This window comes from Aythya ferina (assembly GCF_964211825.1).
Source record: "Aythya ferina genome assembly, chromosome: 3".
NCBI lineage: Eukaryota > Metazoa > Chordata > Aves > Anseriformes > Anatidae > Aythya > Aythya ferina.
The window spans coordinates 103,101,011-103,127,190 of NC_140298.1; the positions used below are offsets into that span (position 1 = coordinate 103,101,011).

Sequence of the window (26,180 nt, forward strand, 5' to 3'; positions counted from 1 at the left end):
GACCACAGCCCCCAGTGCCACTCAGGGGGAGGAGGTAGAAGAGAGTGGATGGGGGGAAGATGTTTTTACTTTTTTTTTTTTTTTTTAATTTCTAAGTGCTCTAGCTTGTTAGTAATAGATAATAAATTACATTAATCTCCCTATGCTGTGTCTGTTTTGCCCATTGTGATAACTGTTGAGTGATCTCCCTGTCCTTATCTCAAACTTTGAGCCTTCTTCATTGTATTTTCTCCCAATTTCCCTTTGAGGAGGGGGAGTGAGAGACCCGTTGTGGTGGAGCTCAGCTGTCCAGCTGGGTAAAAACACCACAATGCCTCATCCCTGGAGGTGTTCTAGGTCCTTGGATGAGGTCCTTGGCAACCTGATCTAATGGCTGACATCCCTGGCCATGGTAGGGGGGTTGTAACTAGATCATCTGGGTCCCTTTCAACCCAAGCTATTCTATGATTCTATGAAATGAGAAAATTGTCCTTGCCCCTCTCAGAGTTTTAAAAATGTTGAGGTGTTCACATACTGAAGTAAGAGGGCACACCGACCCCTAACTTATGGAGATAGATAGTCCCCAGTTTTGGACAGGTTGGCCAGGGAATCTGGCCCTCCATCAACACAATCAGAAGGGGAGGAAATAAACCCAGCTGTTGCCTAAGTTTTTCAGTGATTATGGAAATCAACAAAGAGCTTCTTCATGTATGCCCACTTCAGACAGACTTCGGGATCTCACTTTATGACTAGTGAAGGGAAGTTATCTGGTCTATAAGCCTTTTGCATTTGTGATTCTCCCTACCAGCAAGTCACAAATACTATACAGAATTAATCCAAAAGATGCTGTTCATCCTATCCAAATTCTCTGCTTAACATATATTCAATCTTAGGGAGAAAAAGTAATCGTTATATTGCCTGCCAGATAGAAAATCAGGAAACTGTGAAGGCAAATGAGAATATTTGTTATCAGTTTACAACCGTAACTATTTGCTCTTCATTACTCTTCTTTCTGCTCCTCATGGAATTTTCAAGCATCTGATGAGAGAGTCAAAAATAACTCCAGAAACTTCAGTGATATGTTACATGTTGTTAGTTGGAACAAGTGAAAATGATCAATGTTTGAACATGCCATGAGATGGTAATTGATACAACAAGGAAAGCCTTTACCCATACTGAATAATTAAGAAGAATCAATACATTGGCAGGACTGATTCACTGGTGATTCACAGAAAAAGCAAAAAAGCCATATTCCCTGAATCATTTATTTACCATGACTAGTTCTGTCATATCAAACTGTAGTGCTGCAATATCACTTTATAAATGAGCATTGATTTCCATCAAGCATTTAATGAAAGTTTACAGCATAGTTAGGCTGCAGATGTGTTGCTTCAGAAATAAATCCTAATGCCTGTTTTTCAGGTTGCAGTCACAAATGCCATCTTCCAGCTGGAACAGTGGACCTAGGTATAGAAACAACATGCCAAAAAGCAACAGTTTTCAATGTAGTGCAACACAACTGTGTGACTATGCGGCCTATGTCCCTGCCCCCACTGGTGGATTTTCTTGATTTATTACAAGTTCAGAGAAGATGAATAGCACATTTCACTGAATTGCATGTTAAAATATATAGTTGGCCATATATAATATAGATCTTTGGCAGAATATATTCATTATAAAACACAAGCTTGTCTGTGGTTTCCTTGCTTTCAGGTGTGGTGTTCTGTTTTTCCTCCTTGCTGACCGTTTTGACATTCCTCTCAGCTTTCTCCAGATTAAACATTATATTTAATCTAAAGGGCAGTGTTTGGTACCATCTGGGTAAACTATTTTTTATGTTTCTTTTTTGTAGATACATTACTGATTAAACACATCCTTGTAGAAGAAATTCCTTTCTCTTCTTCATTTGCACTGCTGTACTTCGCACGATCCATTTCCTAATCACTGTTGTCATTTATCTCTTCGTTTTACCTTGTCACCTACTTAATTCCACTAGAGGCATTTCTAACATCTCTGTCTAATAATCTCTGCTAACAATGCAGAACACTATTAGCATAATAAGCATTTCCCATCTGCACAAATGAGACTCCTTCTCATCAGTCTGAAAACTAACTACTGTACATAAAAATAGCCAGGAATCATTAGAACTGAAGAGAGAACACATTCCCCTGCAAACAAGCTTCTTCCTTCTCTTCTCCTGGTGGTAATAACTTCAGCTGTCTTCCTTACAGTAAAGTGTGCAAGACCAGGACAGACATTTGAGCACAAGGCCTCAGTCACCCCTACTGTTTAATATTAGTACAAACCATGACACAGTTTTGAGCCAGGACAAATTGTTGACAATGTCCAAACTCAGTTTAGGGATTTAGCACAAACCATGGGCTCATCTCAGTAAGCGGTGTAAGTCACACTGTTCCACGAGTGAACACAGTTTGGCTATATGGACCATACATACCTATACACCTCTAAGCATGACCCAAAGCATATGGAGTTGTAGGGGAACTTTCCAGTGAATGTACTTTGGACCTAGCATCTCTTCTGCATGTAAACCTGCAAAGATGAGTTAGGTGATGTTAAGGAGATGTTATATTTCTGCACTTTCAATCTTTAGAAGCTTTTCCACCAAAAGCAGAGGCATAGGTGTTGGAAGACCCCTATAGCTGTGTCTTCTAAGTCAAATGAATTATATCCTCAAAGCATCAGATTCGGGTAACAGTTATCAGCCATCACCAGTCTCAACTCAGTCATTCTTGACCTGGACCTTTAATTTGGTGAAACACTTATTTATTTATCCAAACACTTATTTATTTATTTATTGTGATGGATCCCTTGTTGTCATTGTTTTGGGAGGGCCTGTATTGTTCAAGAAGAAACCTTTCACCTTCAAAACATGACTGAGAAAACCTACCTTTTTTGACCATAGGCATCTATAATTTCAATAGCATCTCAGAAATCAAGGGAGAGTGCTGGCAACCGAGTAACTAGAAACTCAAACTGGCTCCTTATTAATCCCAAAGAAGTCGTCATGCCTCTGCAAAAGTGCTGGTTCTGCAATATAGTCTCTATTTTATTATTATTATTATTATTTTGAATGCAAGGTAACTTTTGCTACTAAAACTTTTGCCCATATTAAGTGTAAAGGTTTCTAGCTATTACCAAACAAATGATGAAAATTTCAGAATTTGTCATTAGATTTGTCAAACTACAACTTTATGTTTGTCTTCATGTAAGGACAAAGAAACAGATTACTGTTTTCTGCATGACATATTCTACCTTGTTTACAGGACTAGCTAACACTTCTCTCTGTTTCAAAGTACTGGCAGTATTCCTTTGCTATAAGGTCTTTAAAGAGAAAAATGCAAGGATCACAGAAAATCACATAATCAAAGAATGATTAAATTGGGAAGGGAACTCTGGAGACCATCTGGTCCAACCGCCGCTCAAGCAAAGACACCCAGCAGAGCACAGGACCATCTCCAGTGGACTTTTGAAGATCTCCAAGGAGATCTCCACCACCTCTCTGGGCAACTCCAGTGCTCTGTCACCCACACAGTAAAGAAGTGCTTCCTCATGTTCAGACAGAACCTCCCATGTTTCAGCTTGTGCCCATTGCCTCTTGTCCTAGCACTGGGCACCGCTGAAAAGAGCCTGGTTCTTTCCTCTTTGCACCCTCCCTTCAGGTATTTATGGACATTGATAAGGTCCCCACAGAGTCTCCTCATCTCCAGGCAGAACAGTCCCAGCTCTGTCAGCTTCTCCTCATAGGAGAGGTCTTCCAAACCCCTTGATCATCTTGATAGCCCTTCATTGGACTTTCTCTAGTATGTCCAGGTCTGTCTTGTACTGGGGGGCCCAGAATTGGACTCTGTACTCCAGGTATGGCCTCTACATTGCTGAGTAGAGCAGAAGGATCACCTCTTTTGACCAGCTGGTGATACTTTGCCTAACACAGCCAAGAATACTGTTAACCTTCTTAGCAGCAAGCTGACTCATGTTAAACTTTGTGTATATCAGGACTTCTAGGTCCTTTGCAGAGCTGCTTTCCAGGATGGTGTTTCTGTGTTTAAATGACATAACATCCAGCAAAAATGAAAAAGTTTTGGAAAGGCTGGTTTTAGTCCCCTAGTTCTTTGATCCATTTCACTGAATGTCTGCACAGAAAATTGCCACAATGGATTTGTTGGGAGAGAAAGGCCAGGAATGAGGACTAGGGTCTAGGGCGAAAACAGGGTTACTTTAGCCAGTCTGCAGGTTAGAAATAGCACTTTCCAAACATATAACCACAGATTTCAAAAGCCAAATTGTAGACCTCTATGATGAACCTCAGTTTTGGTTACCTTCCTCTAATCTGGAGTTGTCTCATAGCACCCTTCTAGTGTTTGCTATGAGGTGGTATGTGTATCAGCTCTAATTATTTCATTCTTCTTGTTGTCCTCACATTCCACCAGAAAAGCCCACACAAAATTAAGACAACATTAGTCATGATAGAATAGCATTATTTTCACCACAACCACTCCATCACACAGTTGCAGTGAAGACTAAGAATTTTTTTGTTGTTCTTCTTTGGTGGTTGTGGTGGTGGTGATGGTCTCTGTGAATCAAGGACTTCCATAAACAAAGAGGTCATCCTGAGGGAAAAGAAAATTTTGTCTTGTGCTACATCCTTCTTCACCTACACATAAGTGGAACGCCCATTATTTTTCTTAGCTCTGCCCAGGCTAAGAAACGATTAGGAACACAGGAGGATTTCGAAAATAATAAGAAAATGAAAAAAGTGATAATGGTATGAGGGCACTGAGTAATCTATGAGTATTTCAACACGTTTCATTAAAGTGTCATTTGTGGCTGTCTGCTTGCCTCCATTTAAGGGCAAAGAGAGGAGAAAACAGTTTCTTAAAAATGTTGCAGCTGTATTGGTAATTAAAAACACAGATGTCTTTGGGTGAGGCTGAGGGCCTTGCAGAGGAACTGAGACTGTGGCCTGTAGGCTGACAGAAAGGAATAGCAACAACCTTTCAGCTTCACTGAACCCATAAAGGATCCTTCTGCACATCTATCATTTGCACTGGTTCTTATGCAGCCTTCACTGGCCAGACAATGCTGAGTTGTGTGGTGGTCTTCAGTGGTTCATGGAACAAATCTGATCATTTTCAAGAACTTTAGAAGATCTTACTTGTCCATTTTGAAGCAATTGTTTCTGATGTAGTAGATTTTATTTTCTAATTATATTTATTCATATTAGCAGGAAACATCAGAAAAAGCACATTAAAAAAAAAAAAAAAAAAAAAAAAAAAGGTTTTGCCTATGTAGGTAGACTAGGACTGGAGATTATAAGCACCAATATATGTTAATCTCTACTGGTTTAGTCCACTCTCTGAAAAAGACCAGGTACAGTTTGCAGAAACAGTAAGCTCAATGGTCTATTGTCAGTCAGGATGAGGCCACCCTTCTGTGGGGCAGACACTTCAGCCATTGTCGTGGTTTAACCCGACCGGCAGCTAAACACCACGCAGCCGTTCGCTCACCCTCCCCCCTCCCTCTCTGGGACGGGGGAGAGAAATGGAAAGTGAAGCCCGTGAGTTGAGATAAAGACAGTTTAATAAGACAGGAAAAAAAAAATAACAAAATAATAATAACAATAATAATAATGATGATACAATGGTGATAATACGAAAGTAATAATAGTATGTACAAACAAGTGATGCACAATGCAATTGCTCACCACCCGCTGACCGATGCCCAGCCTAACCCCGAGCAGTCCGGCCCCCTCCCCCCGGCTAGCCACCCCTATATATTGTTTAGCATGACGTCAGATGGTATGGAATACCCCTTTGGCTAGTTTGGGTCACCTGTCCTGGGTCTGTCCCCTCCCAGCTCTTACTGCACCCCCCAGCCTGCCCGTTGGCAGGACAGAGCAAAGGCTGAGATGTCCTTGGCTTAGTATAAGCACTGCTCTGCAACAATTAAAGCATCGGGGTGTTATCAGCACTCTTCTCATTCTAAGCCAAAACACAGCATTCCACCAGCTACTAGGAAGAAAATTAATTCTGTGCTAACTGAAACCAGGACAGCCATGCTGGTTGTCCATAAGGCCAAAGAAGAGTCCCTAACCTGTTTTATTTGCTACTGTTGATGTAGTTAAAGGCATGTGGATACCTGACCACATCTGAATATGTGTCTGAGACCTTCTCCTGATGCTCAAGATGCATGTAATAGAGATGCACTTGGCTCGGCTAGCCCTTATCTTCACCTAGAACATTCAGCTCAGGAGCCATTGCAATACATATGATTACAAGAAGTATCTCTTAATAATATTTGCAGATTATTAAGGCACTAGAAACCACAATTGTTGATAAACTAGAGGTTTGTCATATGCCACATATTTTCAGACTGAATGAACAAATTTTAACTAAAGAGACTCTTCAAACAGTAGGTAGAAAACACAAGGATTTAAATCAGGAATTGGATAATGATAAGCAGCTTTCATCTATTTTAGAGATAATGTTTTTCTTAATCATAAAATTGAATTTACAGATATCAATTTTTAAGTGAAAATTTTGTCATACTAAGAAGAAGAAAAAAATCACAGAATCACAGAGTGGTTAGGTTAGAAAGGACTGCTGGAGGTCAATTTGCCCAATATCCCTGCTCAAGCAGGGCTACCTAGAGCCACTTGCCCAGGACCATGTCCCAAGTGCTTCTGAGTATAGCCTGGCTCTGTTTTTTTACCCTCCTTTCAGGTATTTATAGACATCAATGATTCCCCAAAGTCTCCTCTTCTCTAGGCTAAAGAGTCCCAGATTTCTCAGCCTTTTCCCACTGGAGAGATGTTCCAGTCCATTCAGCATATTTCTGGCCCTTTGTTGGACTCTCCCCAGTATATCCAAGTCTCTCTTTTACTAAGGAGCCCAGGAGAACTTCAAGATGTTTCCTTTATATATATATATATATATATATATATATATATATATAAAGGAAATAATATATATATTATATTTATATATAATATATAAAAATATAAATATTATAAATATATAAATATATAAATATATAAATATTATATTTATATATAATATATATATATATATATATATATATATTCAGAGCATTTCCAGGTTACATTACCTGAAAGAAAATTTCTTCACGACTATGTTCTGACCTACATCTCAGGTTGGAAATAACTCACTAATCTTATTCCTACCAAAGAAACTATAATAAATAAATAAATAAATCCTATTAATTAGCAAGGATCCATCACTTACTTATTATGAAAAATTGTTGATTTCTGTATCAGCTGTCATCATGTTTAGATACTGTTACACAAACATTGAATTTTTTTTTACATACACTTATCTACAATACATGATGAAAAAATCATTTTTCTCTTAACATATAAAATAAAGACTATCACATTGGTTGTCAAAATTGTACTGAAAACACCATATCCTTGTCACTTTGCTTATAGTCAGACTAAAGTGTTTCTTTATTTGAATTTACCTGACCTTTAAGATACTGAAGAACAAGTTTTGGTTTCTAAATAAAATCATTTTTAGAAATACCTACAAGTTTTAGACACATAGCCTTTATAGTGTTTGTCTTGTGTATGTGCTCACGTACAGAAGAGCACCATAAATTTTCCTGTACCTTAGTCATATATGAGACTAGTGAGAGTACTTCCTATGAAAAATACATTTTTTTGTGTGTGTCTATGTGCATATGCACATTTGTATTTGTACTCAGACAACTGTTTTCTTCTTCACTTGTTTTGCTTTTCAAGTACTGAGCTATTTGCATGTTGGGTCAAAGCCCTGGCTGATGTGGTAACACCTACTAGGAGATGGCTGCTTGGGAAAATAAAGCCAAAGGATATCTTGAACTACTTTAAAGCACTTGTTTAAAAATAAATAAATAAATAAATAAGCACACTCAGTACACTTTTTCCTTTGTGTCACCCTGATACAGTCATGGGATGAAATTATACAGATACTTTAAGAGTCACTGGAGTCACTGGTATAATTCCTCTAAATATATTCTTGTTAAATAACTACTGATGCTGAACGTTCTCCCAACATTTTTACCCACTCATTTCCAATACTGCCTAATGGAACAATTTTGAATGTTTGTGATGTAAAAACATTCAGTTTTACCAGAGTAGAGTATTCAGCTTTTTATCTACCACATATAATAATGTATCTTACATACATTTCTTTTATGTACACACACACAGACGATATTTGTATATAAGGATGTATAATTTTAGGTCATCCATAGGATTTAACTTATCATGGGGTTTTACTTTGAAAAATCAATCTTAGGATTTTGAATAGCAAGATACGTACAAAACATAGATGTCTAAGGACTTCTAAAAAAGAGCTATACATTAAACTGGGTGATGTGAGGAAACTTGTGGATAAATGCACATGTTGAATGGTGCTTTGTGTTTCAACATTATCTTCCACATAGGTTGATAATGCTTGTTTACATATCAGAGATTATTTTTAAGTTACATGTGCCCTGAAAAGGGAGAATAATTTCATGGCTTTGCACAGTAGACCTTCACCCCCTCATTTACAATCACTGAGATGGAATGTGGTGATATTTACTTCAGTGATATTTGGATCAGGCCCTCAGCCTGTAATTGGACATGCTGATATCTTTGCTAAAAAAGTTCCTTAAGGCAAACGATGCACTTCAGAGGACATGACCTAAATACGGCTTATAGGGCTTTTAGGAAAAGCAGAAGTTTGGATAAGACAGCTTCTAAGACACATGCCTTTCTTCTTCCTGAACAATGTGAACATTTAATTTTTCCTGCACATCTCCTCCTCTTCTCCTGCCTGTCAGATAAAAAAAGGCTCACAGATGGTTTTGTGGGGGAGATAAAAGACCCTTTTTAACCTCTACCCCACCCCCCAAATAACTGCATATCCACTGTGAATTTATCAGAAGCTTTATGTGAGTTTGAAAACTTTTGCCAAGTCCACATTTTCTGTTTTACCAAAAATCTAATTTCAGATTTCATTCTTTTAATTAACAGATCACAGATACTACTTTAATTAATTATGCTCTGCCAAATTAAATCAGCTAGATGTGGGTGCTTGCTTTTCTGCTGAGCTCAGATGGAATTACACTATCAGCACAAATGTTCACTGATGGAGGGAACCTGTCCGATCTTATGACGTACGGGATCATTCTTTTGAGCATTGTGTTGGGTTTAGCTGACCAGATCTCTTCCAGGCTCCCATAAGGACAAGGAAACTCTCCTAATGAGTTTCACAGCTAAAAGTGCCTAATCCAGCTCTACTAATCTCAGACAACTTTTACCACTGATTTCGATCAATGAAGGATCAAGCTCCCCTACAGCCCAACTTCCTATCTGCATGTTGTCCTTCAAGCAAACAGAACAGATATCAGGTTCAAAATACTGAATATACCCCCCAAATTTCAGCAACATACAGTGTTACAATATCACACTACATAAGGTACAGAGAGCTCATCCTTCCCTCGGGACTCTTGTCTGTGTATTTTTCTTGTATTACCCCAAAGCCAGGCTTATGTGTCCAGTTTAATACACAGTAAATCAGAAGCATCTTTTTTCGTAACCTAATGAGAACATTAACATTTAATCTTGTCTTGTGCAATTGGTTTCACTCCCAACTGTCCAACTTTGAGAAAGGCTCTAAAATCTGAGACAAAGAGAATCCCAAACTAAGCAAGGATGTCAAATGTTGAAAGCACTTTCATCATTTTTTTCAACTGTTGGCCCACAGGAAATTAGTCAAAAAGCATGGGAGCACTTCAGCTCAGAAGGAAGTGCTGCAGTGGAGAACAGGAAAACAACCATAGCATAGTAAAAGCAGTTTAGATTGGAAGGGAATTCTCGAGGCCATCTAATCCAACATAGCAGGGCCAGCTAGAACAGACTGACCAGAACCTTGTCTAGGCCAGTTCTGAATCTCCAAGAAAGGAGCATACAACAGCTTTTCCATAGAAGGTGAACTTTCTAGGACTATATGGCTGTTCACTGAACCAAAGAGCAAGGACCTAGAAAGACCTAGGACACTAGTGATACCCTTGATCTCACCTTCTCCATTTCCTGTAGCCCATCCCAGTCTTTTATGTCATTTGATATTTGATCTGAAAGATTCTAGTATGGCACCAGTTTTGTGCCATCCTGCGTGCCAGAAAATGGCACTGTCTTATGCTTCTCTTGACTGCACTTATGGCAACTAGACCTGATGACCCAGATGGTCTCCTGCAGGTCTCTGTTCCTAAGATGAATCTGTAAATATTAACTGCACAAGTAAAACACTACTCTCATGAATGACAGCTTGTTTTTCATAGTCTACAACAGCATATTTTTGCATGTGAAATTACCTGCTTGTGACAGCATAGGCATGTTTCACATGCATATTTTATGAGAGTTGCCTTTGAAAGATGGTCTTTGGATAACCCATGCAGTCCTCCTGGAAATCCATATAAATGAATTCTGTTGCAAGGGTAAATATATTCAAATGAAACAAAGAGGTCCCACCCTTCCTACAAAATTTCAGCTTCACACATGTCAATCCAAAAGATGCATTTTGTGCATCTGCTTATTAGAGGGACCACACAAAAAAATGAAAGGAGTGGAACATGCCACCTGCCAGCTCATTTTCTATATAGACTTGCAAGAGATAGAACGGAAAAGACTGTCCAATCCTTCACCAGCAATTAAGATCTGAGAGGATTAGACCGCACCTGTGCAAATTTGTTTCTATCCACAGTTCCGTTGTCTACTATAAATTATTTAGACTGCTAAGGAATTGAGAAAGAGTGTGAAAGAGGAATGTGCAAGAAATTAGGAAGATAAATTAAGAAGAAGTTACAGAGTAAGCATAGTATTTGGCAAGACATACACCTTTTGCAGATTAACCTACTTCCCAGGCTCTCATCCGAACATGACTTTGCAAGCGGTGATGACTTTTGTTTTACTGTGGTCCATGTAGATAGTAAATGGGAATGGATGGGAGATGCTACTGGGTGATTGAGGCACTCACTGGCAAGAGGAAAATGATAAAAGAAAACAAAGTGTGTATGTCTCTCAGCCCCACACTGAGATCCTTCATAGCTTCTGAATTTTGCATAAAATGTTATGCTAGCCTTTCCAGGTACTCAGAATCTACTTGTCAAGTGACTAAAAGAATCACAGAATCATCTAGGTTGGATGGGACGTCCAAGATCACCTAGTCCAACCTCTGACCTAACACTAACCAGTCCTCCACTAAACCATATCACTAAGCTCTACATCTAAACGTCTTTTAAAGACCTCCAGTGACTCCACCATTTCCCTGGGCAGCCCGTTCAAATGCCTCACAACCCTCTCATTAAAGAAGTTCTTCCTAATATCCAACCTAAAACACCCCTGGTGCAACTTTAGCCCATTCCCCCTTGTCCTGTCACCAGGCACGTGGGAAAATAGACCAACCCCCACCTCTCTACAGCCTCCTTTAATGTACTTATAAAAAGCGATAAGGTCGCCCCTGAGCCTCCTTTTCTCCAGGCTGAACAAACCCAGCTCCCTCAGCCGCTCCTCGTAGGACTTGTTCTCCAGACCCCTCACCAGCTTCATTGCCCTTCTCTGGACTCTCTCGAGCACCTCCATATTCTTCTTGTAGCGAGGGGCCCAAAACCAAACACAGTACTCGAGGTGCAGCCTCACCAGAGCCAAGTATAGGCAGACAATCTCTTCCCTAGCCCTGCTGGCCACCCTTTCTTATGCAAGCCAGGATGCCGTTGGCCTTCTTGGCCACCTGAGCACACTGCTGGCTCATATTCAGCCGATTATCAACCAATACTCCCAGGTCCTTCTCCGCCAGGCAGCTTTCCAACCACTCATCTCCCAGCCTGTAGCTCTGCTTGGGGTTATTGCGCCCCAGGTGCAGGACCCGGCACTTGGCCTTGTTGAACTTCATACAGTTGGCCTCAGCCCGTTGGTCCAGCCTATCCAGATCCTCCTCAGAGCCTTCCTACCCTCAAGCGGATCGACACACACACCTAACTTGGTGTCATCTGCGAACTTACTGAGGGTGCACTCGATCCCCTCATCCAGATCATCAATAAAGATATTTAAGAAGACTGGCCCCAGCACCGAGCCCTGGGGGACACTACTAGTGACTAGCCTCCAGCTGGATTTGACTCCATTCACCACAACTCCTTGGGCCCAGCTATCAAGCCAGTTTTTAACCCAACAATGTATACACCAGTCCAAGCCATGAGCAGACAGTTTCTTGAGGAGAATGTTGTGAGAAACGGTGTCAAAAGCCTTACTGAAGTCAACATAGACCACATCCACAGCCTTTCCCTCATCCACCCGGAGTGTCACTTTATCATAGAAGGAGATCAGGTTCGTCAAGCAGGACCTGCCTTTCATAAAACCCTGGGCCTGATCGCCTGGTTGCCCTGCAAGTACCACGTGATGTATAACATCTCCAGAGATCTCCACAAAGAGTACTGTCATGCAGATGCACACTATCTGGTAGGTGTCACAACCCTCCAGTAACACATGGAAAGTTTGGATTTGATTTCTTCATAAGAAAGATGGCCAGGAACAAGTCTCCCAAGCTTTCCACTCCCCAGTTCTGTACCTAAGAGATAACAATACCTCACTGAGAGATGTAAAGACAAACTACTGATCACAGTAGTTACAAGTTCCCTTTTAATTTTGTTAAAGGGTAAAAAAAATTTGATCTGTATTAATTATTTGAAGAAAAAAATAGATTAAAGGTAAAAACTGTGATTAACATTGCCCCCCAGCTTTCACCTCTTTGAACATACCTTTCATACTCTGAACAAGTTTGCAGTGGCAAGGCTTTCCCTGGCTAGGGAGCAGATGCTCAGTGTCACCGCCTCAGTTACCTTCTTGGGTTGCTCTACTATTTGCTGCCTCTCTCAGTAGAAGAGGAAGGGAAAATGTAGTGCAAAGGTAAGACTCCAATCAAAATTTGCTTTGCTCTCCAAACCAATTTCTTAGCATGTCTCTGCTGCAGCTAAGAGCTTTCTACAGTCTGAAATACAGCAGCGGAGAAAAAGTGCTCTCTTCACACAGGATGGCAACCTGCACTAGCACAAGCAAGATGAGTATTGTGAGTAGTCCCACTGACTCCTGAGGGAGAGCTCAGATGGCTGAGGATGTTAACTTTAAACAAATTAATTAATTAATTATATGCAGGAATTACAGAAGTAGGAATTTGGAGGAGTAGCTCAAAATAGTAATCACAGTAGGTCAAAAGAGAAACCGTTCCTTATTTTGACATTAGTTCTACTCCACGTTTGTATTAATACATAGAAATTCATTGCTTACATTAACTCTGCATTTCAACAGCTAAGTATTGCAGTTTTCTCAGTCAAGTGGCTAACTACAGTGCAAAGGAGTCACAGCACTGATAAATATTTGTTAATACAAAGCAGAGTGTTACAGATGTCTGGATTAAATAATTAACCATAAAGGAGAAAGAGAGAACATGAATGATGAGGAGTACAAATCTACATCAGAAAAACTTGTTCAGTCTCTCCCCTGATTCCTCTGCCAAGATTTGACTGTGAGGAAAGAAACGCCTTACAGTACCTCAGACCAGTGTACTGGCTTTAAAACATTTTATCCGCCACAACCACAATAGCAGCAGTGGACAGGGTTTCCAGAAACCCCCTGACCTGTGTGAATGACATGGGATCCACTATTCTTATTCTGCCCAAACTGTTCGTGAGCATCCTGCTGATGGTTGTGCTTGAGAAGCTATGACTTTATCTCCTGAATGGCCCAATCCAGCACCCACCAAAGTCAAAGAAATAAATCTCTTTAGACAGGGATGTTAACAGTGCTAAAGGAACGGAGAGGACAGAGAGACTGATTCCAACCACTCTGCAATACTTTTGTGGCAATGCTATGTTAAACGTAGCATGCTTTTACATTTTTAAGTACATTTGATCTTGAGTACTGAACAAACAGCATTTGTTCAGATACTTTACAAAATGTTCAAGGTATGCCTTCTCAGGAGCAATTAAATCAAACTTCAGCTCATATTCAATATAGGAAATATTTCATATAGTACAGAAATTTTTAAGCATGACTGTTCTTTCAATGCAGTTTTAACCTCAGATGAGCATTTAAGTACAACAAGGAAGTCCTACATTAATATTGGAATTGTGAAGAAGAATTCCATAATTCTTCTGGAATGGAATTCTGATAAAGAATCTTTTACATTGGAAAAGACCTCCAAGATCATCTAGTCCAACATTTCACCTAGCACTGACATGTCCATCATTAAGGCATGTCCCTAAGCTTTAAATCTACATATTTTTGGAAGACCTCTAGGGATAGTGACTCAACTACTTCCCCATGCATCCTGTTCCAATACTTCACCACCCTTTCATTGAATTTTTCCTAATAGCCAACCTAAACCTCCCCTGGCACAACTTAAGGCAATTTCCTCATCTAATCACTTGGTTCTTGGGAGAAGAGACTGATCCCCACCTCACTATAGAATCATAGAATCATTTAGGGTGGAAAAGTCCTCTAAGATCATCAAGTCCAACTGTTAACCTAGCACTGCCAAGTCTACTACTAAACCATGTCCCTGAGCAAACTGCACAAGGGACTTCGTATTATCTATGACAAAACATCCAGTCAACATAAAATCATTATTTTGATATCTCCCATGAAAGAATATCCTGATGAAAGACCCCCATTGCTATCCTCGCTAACAACACTATATCCAGGGGTGAATGCTGCCTTGATTTAAACCTGTGGAAATTCAGGCAGCCTAATTCTGCTCTCAGTTCCAGTGGCAAATTCTGGGATAGATCCACTGCATTTTTAAAGATAATTATGGAGTGCAATAAGGTCTCTCCTGAACCTCCTTTTCTCCAGACTAAACAACCCAAACTTCCTCAGCCACTCCTCATAAGGCTTGCTCTATAGACCCTTGACATCCCTCAACCTGTTGGCAATACTTTGCCTAATGCAGCCCAGGACACCATTATCCTCCTTTGCTGCAAGAGCACCTTGCTGGCTCATGTTAAGCTTGGTGTCCATCAGGACCCCCCAGGTCCTTTCCTGATGTTTTCCAGCTGGATAGCCCCCAGCATGTAATGGTGCCTGGGGTAGTTCCTTTCCAATTGCAGGACTTTGTAATTCACCTTGTTGAATTTCATGGTTTTTTTGTCAGTCCATTTCTCCAGGTGGTGTATTCAGCTAGAGACACCTCCACAAACAACAAAAATAGATTTATTTTGGTTCATTATGATTAAGTAAGTCCTTAATCTGTGTACAAATGTTTTATGTTTGGAACTACAAACTCTTCTACAGAAAAAAAAAAAAAAAAAAAAAAAAAGTATATGTAAACAGGTAAATAGAGGACAGGGATCCAATTTTTCTTCTTCAAACACAGCCGAATAAAATTAGGAGAAAAATGAGAAAAATACTGAATCTAAAATATATCAGCTTGTTAATGATATTCCAAACGTCACTAAAAGAATTTACATTAATACAAAGCAGAAATTGTAAATAAATACTGAAGGCCACATAAGATGTTACATCTGTGAGGGTGGTCAAACACAGGAACAGGCTTCCTAGAGAGGTGTCTGATGCCCCATACCTGTCAGCATTCAAGAGGTGTTTGGATAATGTCCTCATTAATTTGCTTTAAATTCTGGTTAGCCCTGAAGTGGTCAGGCGGCTGGACTAGATGATCTTTGAAAGTCCCTTCCAATTGAACTATTTTATTCTATCCTATCAGCCTTCAATCCAACCACGAACAAAACAATCCCAAAAGCAGTTATCTACAATTTATGAAGTCTGACTTCTGGTGTTCCTCTCCTATATAGATTATCTACTTGTAATAGATAAACCTTTTAGCTCTCATTTCTTTGTCAGCATCTCTTTCAGACTTCCTATTTTAATTAACCCTGCAGCAACACCTTTGAAACCTGTTTTGCAGTCAAATAAAATTCAGATTGAATGATAAATTTAAGTGTTATTGTATGATACATAGTCACACTTAAAACACATTAACAAGCACAGGGTAAAGAAGCAAAGCTGCTCTGGGTGCCACTTCCTTAAACCTATAGCCCAGAGAAATTTTATATATAAGATTTTCCCAATAGGTATAAAAGTGGTAAATAAAAAGATCTTGCTTACTAATTCAAGCTGACACCACAAAAACTAGTTCTCCCTGTAATCTGTTGCAGCAATGATGTAAGCCAAATAACACTAAACATGCTTTAGCTGTAAGCAGTTGTGTTTCATAAGTATAGCTAACTTATGGAAATCCAACATATTGATTTAATCATGCTAATAAAGCATCTGGGCAATGTAATCCTTGTTCAGGGCTAAGGTTTACTTAAAATGGCTGAAGATAGAGCTTTTCCTGATTAGTGATTTTTACGAAAAGCAAAAATATCTGTGGCAATAGCTGACATTCATTCCCTTTCTGCTCAGTCAGAACACAAATGAGCTGACCTACAAGGCAAGAAAGATATGCATGTTTATCCAGACTCCTGCCTGTAAAGGTATTAGATGAAAGATGTCTTATATTTAAATGATGGTGTGCTGCAGGACTTCCAACTTATGGCATTTGTTAGGAGCAATTAATACTGGGATCATCTGCTTCCTGACAGTCTCTGGCAGTTTGTTATGAGTTTTTGGTATTAATATATATTTTAAAGGTTGAAAAGTGCACATATGATAAATGTGTGGATATATATTAAAAATATATTAAAAAAAAAAAAAGTGAAAAATAATAGCAAAGTAAGGATGTAACAACGGGGGGGAAAAAAAAAAAAAAAAAAAAAAAAAAAAACAGAGAGAGCAGAATAAAGCAAACCACCTCTTTTGCTTTTGTGTTCTCTACTTCTGCCATCTTTATTCATTTCTATTTAGTTTTCCAGGCCTAGTTCATGAGTTGTTAGGAAGAAAGTATATCACTAATTTGTATGTTTATAAAGGCTTAGAAAGGATGAAGATTTGGACTCCAGAAAGACAAATCACACACAATTATTTGGAAGGAACGATTGCATGTTTATAGAGATACATCCAAAACATAACCAGCTTGTAAAAATAGACTTAATTAAAGAGCATTCCTATGCTTTAATGTCTTACTCAATTTCTGTATGTTACTTAATTATTCTACATAAATTGCATTGTGTATCTGTTTCTTGAAACCTTATATTATGCACTGGACAACAATCATGTGTCACTACTCACAATGAATTTAAAAATAAAAATTACTTAGTGAAAGGAAAACAGATTTTTCTCTCTAGTTTGCTATCCGTTCTTGTGATATAGCTTCAGTTGGAAAAAAAAAAAAAAAAAAAAAAAAAAAAAAAAAAAATCAGTCAGACCAAATTTGAAGAAACAAGGCTGCAAACTAGCCTAAGATTTCTCTTCATGTGTGTGTGGTTGCGGGAACTTGTAAGTAGGGTAAGGCTCAGCTTTGATTTTATTGTGATGGGATTTGCAAGTCTGTTTAATAGAGGAAGCAAAAATCACCCCTGTATGGATTTAAATGGCACTCATCTGTTCTACAGAAATACACCTTTCTTACTACTGTGATTTTGATCACCTGCTGTTCTCCAATTAAACTGTGAACAAGTAAAAGGAACACAATGTATTTGCATGTGAAATGCAGCATAGTAACAAACAGCTTTTTTTTAGGAAAAGATCAATTTGGGAAGAACAATGTGTGCCTGTAGTGTATAGCAAAAAAAAAAATCCTTTATTCTTCTAAATTGAGAAAACAAACTGTTGGGAGATCTGTTTTCTTAATTAATGGATTAAAGGATGATTTACACCCACCTGGAGTATCTGTAGTAGAAATGGCTTAAAAAGCTGTTGATATGAGAAAATTATAAGGCTGAGTATATAACCTATGCGTGTGGAACAAGAAATGCTACTTCATGTCTGTGTCTCAGTTCTCATATCTGTTAAATAAGGATTTTGTTTGTTTTGAAAGCTACTTTGGTCTCAAAGTGCAGTAAGCTCTTACTGCTCTTCATGGTTTATGGAGAAGTTGCACTGTTCTTAACTTGCACCTCTTTTGTTTCACAGGTTCAACATTTAACATGCATTTACAACTCAGAAAGCTAGAAAGAGGTGCATAGAAATACCATCCTCATTTTTTCCCACTCGCTTACAGGGAAGTAAGCTGCAAGGAAGCAAGGCAATTCTCGGCAGCCATCTCACGTAGCAGCTGGACAGTCAAAAATGGCAGCCAGGTCCCCTGGCATCCAATAAATGCCCTGATCCATTAAATCTTACCTCCGTCATGTAATTGTAACATAGCTCTAACACAAATTAATGCACAGAAGGGGATTCAGTCTCATCGCAGTCCTGTTTTCTTTTGGATAAAATAATTATCTGGCCTTTCAGTGCTGCAGTTCACAGAGAAGAAAGAAAGACGGAAGGAAAACTATGAAAAGCCACAATATTTGCAAAAAGAATTTTAAGGAGCATAGGAAAGAAAGTACCCAAAAATCTATGAGATAAAAACTTCAGGGTATGTAGTGAGCCAGGGACTCCCCAGTGCAGCTGGGCAAGGCCTGACAGCCAGGGCCCTTCACAACACCCCAGCCAAAGGCACCAAGACAGCCACAGGCCTGAGCATTTCCCTTAGGACAGCAACAGGCCAAGGCCAGGCCAGAATGTGAGCCTGCAAGTGGACATGGTTCAGTGGGGCCCATGGCCAGGCAAGGGAAGGCTATGGGGAGTTGGAGGATGGCCCTGATGCAGCCTTGTTGGGGCAGGGGCTGACAGCTCTGGGGGCTGATGTGGGGTCCTGGGCAGGGTGGGGGGTACCTGCGGTAGGGACTGGTCAGGGGTATTATTAGCAATGCCCTTAGGACCCTGGTAGAAATATCAGTGTGAGCTGGTTTTCTGTGAACCCATCACTGACAGAATGCTGTGCTGAAATGCACAGGTGAGTTCTGTCTCCTGCCTTCAGTCTCCTCAGTTATCTGCCCCCTTTATTAGATGTAACACATTAGTCTCATTGGTATTTTAAACCCCTTTTTCTAGAATTTGTGAGTGCAATTTGCTATTATATTCATTGTTCATGAATGAGATAATAAGGTTTCTTATTATGAATGAGATAATAATGAGGTTTCTGTTGCCTTTTCCCCTAGGATTTTGAGATTTTATTAGAACCTTAAACTTGCCTCTCCAAAGACTAGAAAGGCAGGTAAAAATATACAGCCCTTTCAGACATTTCATGAAATCATACAGCCTACAAAATCACTAATTTTTCAGGCTCGAGGCATTTCCCTTGCCAGCTGGTCTGCAAATTCAGCACTGGATTCAGAGGGTAATAACACTGAATGCCAGCAGTGCTGGAATGTCTTCTGTGAAAATGGAGGTAAAGCTGGAAAATTTCAGCCCTGAGAAGCAATCCAGTAATGACCACTAATGTCTTACGGCACATTGAAAAGGAAGAAATCCCAGGATGGATCAGTGCTTACAGGTTTTATTTCTCTAAGCCCCAGAGCACAGGGTTTAGATGCAAGCTTTTAGGGCCAAACAGGGGCTGAGACCCTTCTCTGCACCTGAGCCACAGGACCACAGCAACCATGGTTCATCTAGCATGGGCTGACCTTCAATAGGTGGTTTTAAACAGGTGTCCTGGATTTGGTGTGGGTATCCCAGCCCAAGTACAAGCAGCAACCTTGTGCAGGAACAAGAGCAGACTCTACTAAATTGAAACTGAGAGGAGGAGGCTGATGGATGTCTAATTCTACAGTCCCTCAACTACATTCTTGCAGCAGATCTCTGCTACTAAATTGTGTATTTTTTTGCATACAACCTCAATGAACAGCAGCAAAAAGACAAGTAACTGCTGACCAGATCTCAGCAATGCATCTCTTGCAAGAAAACATTTAAACACTCAACAACTGCAGAAAATGTAATTTCTTGTGTAATCTAGCAGTTTACATTCTCACCCATTGAAATTGACGATAATTTTATCATTGATTTCAAAATAATAGTTTTGTCAGGATTAGCACAGGAGAGTGCAGTAATGTCATTATGTTTCTAATCACAGGGACAACATTTTGTTCTGAAATAATAGTTTCAGTTACATCTGGTTAAAAATCCTCCAATAAGTAATTGCCCATCAACAAATTACAGATTTTTCATAAGTCAAATGTCATTTTTACATGCCAATTCTGACAAATAACATTCTGAAAGCAAAATTGGCATTTTTGAATAAGAAAATTCAATTTTTACTTCCAAATTATTATATATATATATATATTTTTAAGTGAGATGGTCAATTATGGGTGACATATTCAGCTTTTCATTAACAGATAGATTTCAGAGATTTTTTCTGTATTCTTTTCATTACTTTTCAGAAGAAAAAAATACGGATCCAAATAATTTTATGATTTTTTTTTATATTATTTCTACCTAACCATTGATTCAAGTAATTTTAGTTGCTCTCACTGAAAGTAGAGCATCAGCCAGCATCATAATTATCTTCAGTGGACTGAAAGCATGTGGTAGCTTTCTGTATGATTCCATGTAGCATTATATAAAAAAGCCATGCTTCACACAGCTGAAACCATACCATCTCGTGCTTGTGCTGTTATAGTACCTGTTCTGACTTCTCTCTTGATTCTTATTTATAACCTCCATGATATTGCTGGATTCCCAGAGCAGCCAGAATTGTGTCATTTTGTGGTGAAATGTGGTTTAAGCTGAATACCAGAAATGAAAAACTTACATCTACCATAAATGTATTGCAAACCTTCTCCCTGTAAATCTGCATTTCTGATTTTGTTCTGTTGAAAAATGCATGGTGTTTGCAGCAGTTACCTGACAACTGAATATGTTTGGCTCTGGTGTGGTTAGTTGTATTTCAGGATCCTAAACCTAGTTACATATTTTTTGTGCTCATTGTTATATTTGGAACAGTTCACTTCTCAGTCAGCTATTGGTATCCTAGTGTATACAAGCATAAAATAAAATGTTTTCAGCTTGTTATGTTTTCTGTTCTAGAGGAGTTTCTTCTTTTTGAAGGTTAAAATTGATCATTTGAAGGAAAGAGTTGTGTGTTTCTTCAGAGAAAAAAAAAAAAAAAAAAAAAAACATAGGCTTTTCTTTGAGAAAACATTCAGGTGTTGTTACTACCTGTAAATATATGCATTTCTAGATAAGAGAATAAGTAATGAGTAATTCTTGCAGGAATAATAGACATCCTATTCAAAGATTTAAGCAGAATAAATTATATAGATAGATAATGCAGTATTCCATATATTATCTTAAGCAACGCCTGTACACCACTGTATGATTTATCCACCTGTAAAAATACATATTAGCAGACAAGTTAGAAATTCCATTTTTAAGAGGCGTTCAGTCAAGTTATTCTATACAAACTCCAGATTGGTTATTTGCAAACAACTCAGAGAATTAACCCGAATTACATACATGGTTTTCATCTCTCTATACAGATCTGATAATTCAACTCCACAGTCAAGCCACGGAGACTTCCAGAAGCAACCAAGAACTTGATTTATAACCAGGTATGCCTCATACAGAGGGCTTTGTTGCCATTGCAGTCTCCAGCTAGTACAGTTCATATCTTGTCTTGGAATAAGAGGACCTTTTATTTTCTGTCTTCGTCATTACCCTCAGACTCTCTGTCATTGATATGGTGCCTACAGTGCCAAAACAGATCTCTTAGCACCAGGCTACAAGCCATTTTGGTTGTGAAAGGATTCTCTGTCGTTTTCAACCTTCTTATAAACACATATGATGCTCCATAAACACAATGATGCCATGTTCCAAGACCTTTCTCACTGAACAGGGAATTTAAATTCCCTGAGGACCTTAGGCCCCCACTCTCCCAACTAGGCCTCTAGCAAAAAATGTGCAGTACCATCACAATTTGCTGAGTGGTTTATATAACGCAGGCAAATGTTGCCCCAAATTCTTCATTCTCTATGTCCTTTGATAGTTTTGCCAGTTTAAAATAAACTTTCCCAGTCAGAGGAATAGCTTTGTTTTTCAGTAACAAACAGAAAAGGCACACTCTTAATCATAGGATTGCTTGGTAGTTACATATCTGTCTTCTTTAAAAATGAATAAATAAAGAGAGAACCAGAAATAATGGCTCATCTAAGATAACAATTTTTTGGGTGGCAGAGTTCATGGGAAGTTTGTCTGTAGGTGTCCACATCAAACAATATCTGTTTTTCTCTGTACTCTTTATTCAGTGATGCATCCACTCCCTGTAACTTACCTCTACCAATGCACACAAGCCCTTTGCTTGCTGAATGCTTTTACTAACATGAATGAAATATGTTCTGCCTGACACCTGCACATTGCCAAAGCATAAATACAATAATAAAAAAATAAATTTATTTACTTTGAGGCTACACAAGTTAAAAAAAAAAAGCTTGATTTTCATTCAATTTTCCCACGTATCATTTGTACTACAAGTAAAATTTCTCACTGGAGATTTGAAGAATGAAAAATGATACCACCACTCAGTTTGTTCATTTCTGCCAGTGTTTTTCCTAGCTGTGACATTGTTATTGTACACTGCTTCAACATAAATATACTACCAAAAATAATGCCAAATACCAAAATTTGCTAACATATGAAGACAAGAATAATCATTTCAGTTTAGACAGCAGGTCCATTTAGCACAATAATTTGTTACCATCATCAGCCAATAGAGCCTGAGAAAGAACCGAAGAGGGTAAATGCGAGCTGATGTATTTCTCACCTTACTTTTGCACCTTCCAGCAGTAAGGCAATCAAAGACTTTAAGTAGAAGTCAACACCTTTGTGTTTAACTGTTCTGCTAAGCATTTCTTTCACGAATTTGTCTCACTGCTTTTTTGAACCCAGGCACTAAATATTTTACCTCCATTTATTATACATTTCAAAGGCTTTCAGAGCAACAGAATTAATGCAACTTACACAGTGCTGTTTTTAATCAAGCCTGGAAGCTGATACTAACTTGGGAGGAGCTGTTGACTCCCTAGAGGGTAAAGAGGTATTGCAGGGAGCTCTTGATAGATTAGAGGGCTGCACAATCAGCAGCCATATGAAATTTAAGAATAGCCAGTGACAGATTCTGCACCTGGGGCAGGGCAACTTTGGATATACATACACAATGGGGAACAAGAGGCCAGAGAGAAGCCCCAAGGAAAGAGACCTGGGTGTTCTGCTTCAAGGCTATTCAAATTTGAGTCATCAACAGTGTGCCCTGGCAGCCAAAAGGGCCAACCGTGTCCTGGGGTGCATCAGGCATGGCACCGCTAGCCAGTCAAGGGAAGGGTTTGTCCTGCTCTGTGCTGCTGCTACCTCACCTCAAGCAGTGTGCAGTTTTAGGTGCCACAATATAAGAAGGACATAAAACCATAACATTGTCCAAAGGAGGGCTACAAAGACAGTGAGGAGCCTGGAGGGGAAGTCGTATGAAGAATGGCTGAGGCCACTTGATTTGTTCAGCCTAGAGTAGAGGAGACTGAGGGGAGGCCTCATGGCAGCCTGCAGTTCCCTCACAAGGGGGGTGGAAGGGCAGGTGCTGAGCTCTGCTGACAGAACCCAAGGGAACAGCACGGACCTGGGACAGGGGAGGGTCAGGTTGGATATCTGGAAAAGGTTCTTCACTGAGAGTGTGGTCAGGAACTGAAACAGGCTCCCCAGGGAGGTGGACATGGGTCCAAGCCTGCCAGATTTCAAGAGTGGTTGGACTACACTCGCAGTCAGACATATGGTTTAATTTTTGGGTAGTCCTGTACAGAGCCAGAATTTGGACTTGATGGTCCTTGTGCGCCTTCCAACTCAGGATATTCCATTTTCTGTGGTCAAATGTTATACTCTGTATAAAAAGCATAGTAATTATAGAATAGTATGTGTGTATATATACATATGCACATGCACACACACACTACATATTGACACGACAACTCACCAGAACTCAGCTCCCTGCTCTGGATCACATCCACACATAGCTTAGCTCCTGTTTGCGCACCATCCAGAGGACTGCCTCACAGGCAGTCACTGAGAAACAGGTCCAAATCTCAGTCGAGCTCCCCCTGAAAGTTCATCACACCCACTTTTCTAGCCTGGCATCGTGTTACTTTGGATCAGTTTCGAAAGAACTACCAGCAGCTGGCTATGGATCATGATCTTTCACCACTACAACATACGCAGTTACTACTTGTGCCACTGGACTAAACAGCAGTAAGAAATCAAGTCAACAGAAATGATACATGTACACACAGGCATATATCTAGATACCCTAAGGACAGCATTAATAAATGAGCGCAGTGCATGAACAAGTAATAAGCAGTATTTCTGTTGGTTGACATGATTGTAGCTTACTTTTGTAAAATACATATATATATATTCTGCTGAGCATCAAAAACAAGCAGACATGCTGGGTTTTCCTGATTTTCCATAGACATTCAAGAAAACCATAGACATTCAAGACCTGAAATATTTTGAGTAGAAAGGAAGGTCTCAAATCAGCACAGATAGTTGTGAAATATTTGTCTACTTTATCTCACAGGATAGGCTTTCTTTATATTCAGGGGTCCCAGACAATTTTTGTCATTTCCAATGACTTCCTGCTTATTACTGAGACACAATGTTTTTATGCTTTTCAGGAAATTATGGAACTGAAGAGCTCTTACAGGCAACCACTTGGATTCATTCAGGGGAGGAAAAAAAAAAAAAAAAAAAAAGGCAGGACAAAAAAAATCAAGATCCACAAAATATACTGGAGAAGAGATAGAAATCATCTTAAGTTTTCATTTAAAAAAAAAAAAAAAAAAAAAGGTACTGCATATTTTTAAAGCATCCACTAATTTTACAACACTTAGCCCCGCGTACAATAGCCCCAACAATATTGTTGCCTGTTATCGTAGTATAATACTGTATTTTGAAGGATGATAATGGACACACTATAATTATCAACACAATTCCACTCACAGCAAGGCCAGCATTCTCCCCTTCCTTTAACAAGCAGCTCCTCATCCTCCTTTCAAACAGTACAACTCTTTACTGTAGGCTCCTAGACATGAGGGACCACACATAAAGGATTCATCAGGAAGCTTGCCAAAGTATTGTAATGGGAGGTAAAAGCCTAATTACCTCACAGGTGAATGCCTCCAGTAAGGATCTAAGCTACAATGTCTTTAAAAGAACTCAATCAGTTGTTTTAATGCCATTATGTTTCAAATTTTAAGTGCAGACACTTAAGGAAAAGAATTCCCCAGTTCAGGTCTATCAAGTAGCTCTTTATGTTTGAATGACTGACACCTGTTAACTTAATTAGGTAATTAGTTTACTTTGAATTATTAAGGGAAAGATCTGAAATGATAAAAGCTATAATAGAGCTGGAGGGCTGTATTATTATTTTTTTCTTTCATTTCTGGTTTAGCTGAAAAGATAAAGAACAAATGCACAGAAACATATGGTTCTAACCTCCTTGAAGATAGGCCTATTGGGTATTTTTCCAGGTCTGTGAAGTCAGCTCCAGAGTGAAGTTATCCATTTTCAAACATTTTCTTTCTCTGTTTAACATTTTGAGTTTTCACAGACTTCTTACTTTTGTTGGTTTTGATAAAAAACAGTTATTGATTTATTAAAGCATTTTAAGAAAAGACCATTCTATTGGTATTTTCAGTTCAGCCAAAACTGGGACAATACCGCAATTCTCATAAGCAGAAAACCTATTCTCATGAGATTTTCTAACTGATTTTCATAACAAAGAAGCTACTTAAAAACTTTTTTTTTTTTTTTCATGGTGTCTGAATCAAACCTTTTGAGATTCACCCTCTTGTAGAGACCTTTTGATTTTTACAAGTTCCCACTGATATGCATAACGAAGATGGTCTCTGTGCACTGAGAGCAGCTTGCAATACAATGGGTTTTGAGAGCTGGTAGCTTCCCAAGCTTTGAAGCACCTGGCATAATAATGGCTGTGCTGATGGATGACCTGATGTGTTATACAGAGTATAGCCTATCAGCATCATACTGATGGATTCTTTCCTGTACCTAAAGGGAGAAGATTTTGAAAGGGAGCCCTATTTCAACATTAAGGGAAAAACAACAGGGTTGGAGAGCTGTGGCGGAGTGATGTATTGCTATACTATAGCTTCTACTTCTGCATATAGCTATTAGAGTTTGAATGTTTCCTTTTCTCAAATAAGCA

The 26,180-nt window shown here is 39.1% G+C and overlaps 2 long non-coding RNA genes across 2 annotated transcripts in view; both read right to left on the bottom strand.

Moving 5' to 3' along the window:
- The window catches only part of LOC311434917, a 362,168-nt gene that overhangs the window by 35,332 nt on the left and 300,656 nt on the right, over positions 1 to 26,180 (bottom strand). The gene's annotated exons all lie outside the window — the stretch shown is intronic.
- Positions 1,120 to 25,048, bottom strand: LOC311435313. Its single transcript, XR_014692056.1, has 3 exons — positions 24,956 to 25,048; positions 2,435 to 2,529; positions 1,120 to 1,442 (listed from the first exon to the last, which is right to left on the bottom strand). It is a non-coding gene; the product is annotated as an uncharacterized lncRNA (long non-coding RNA).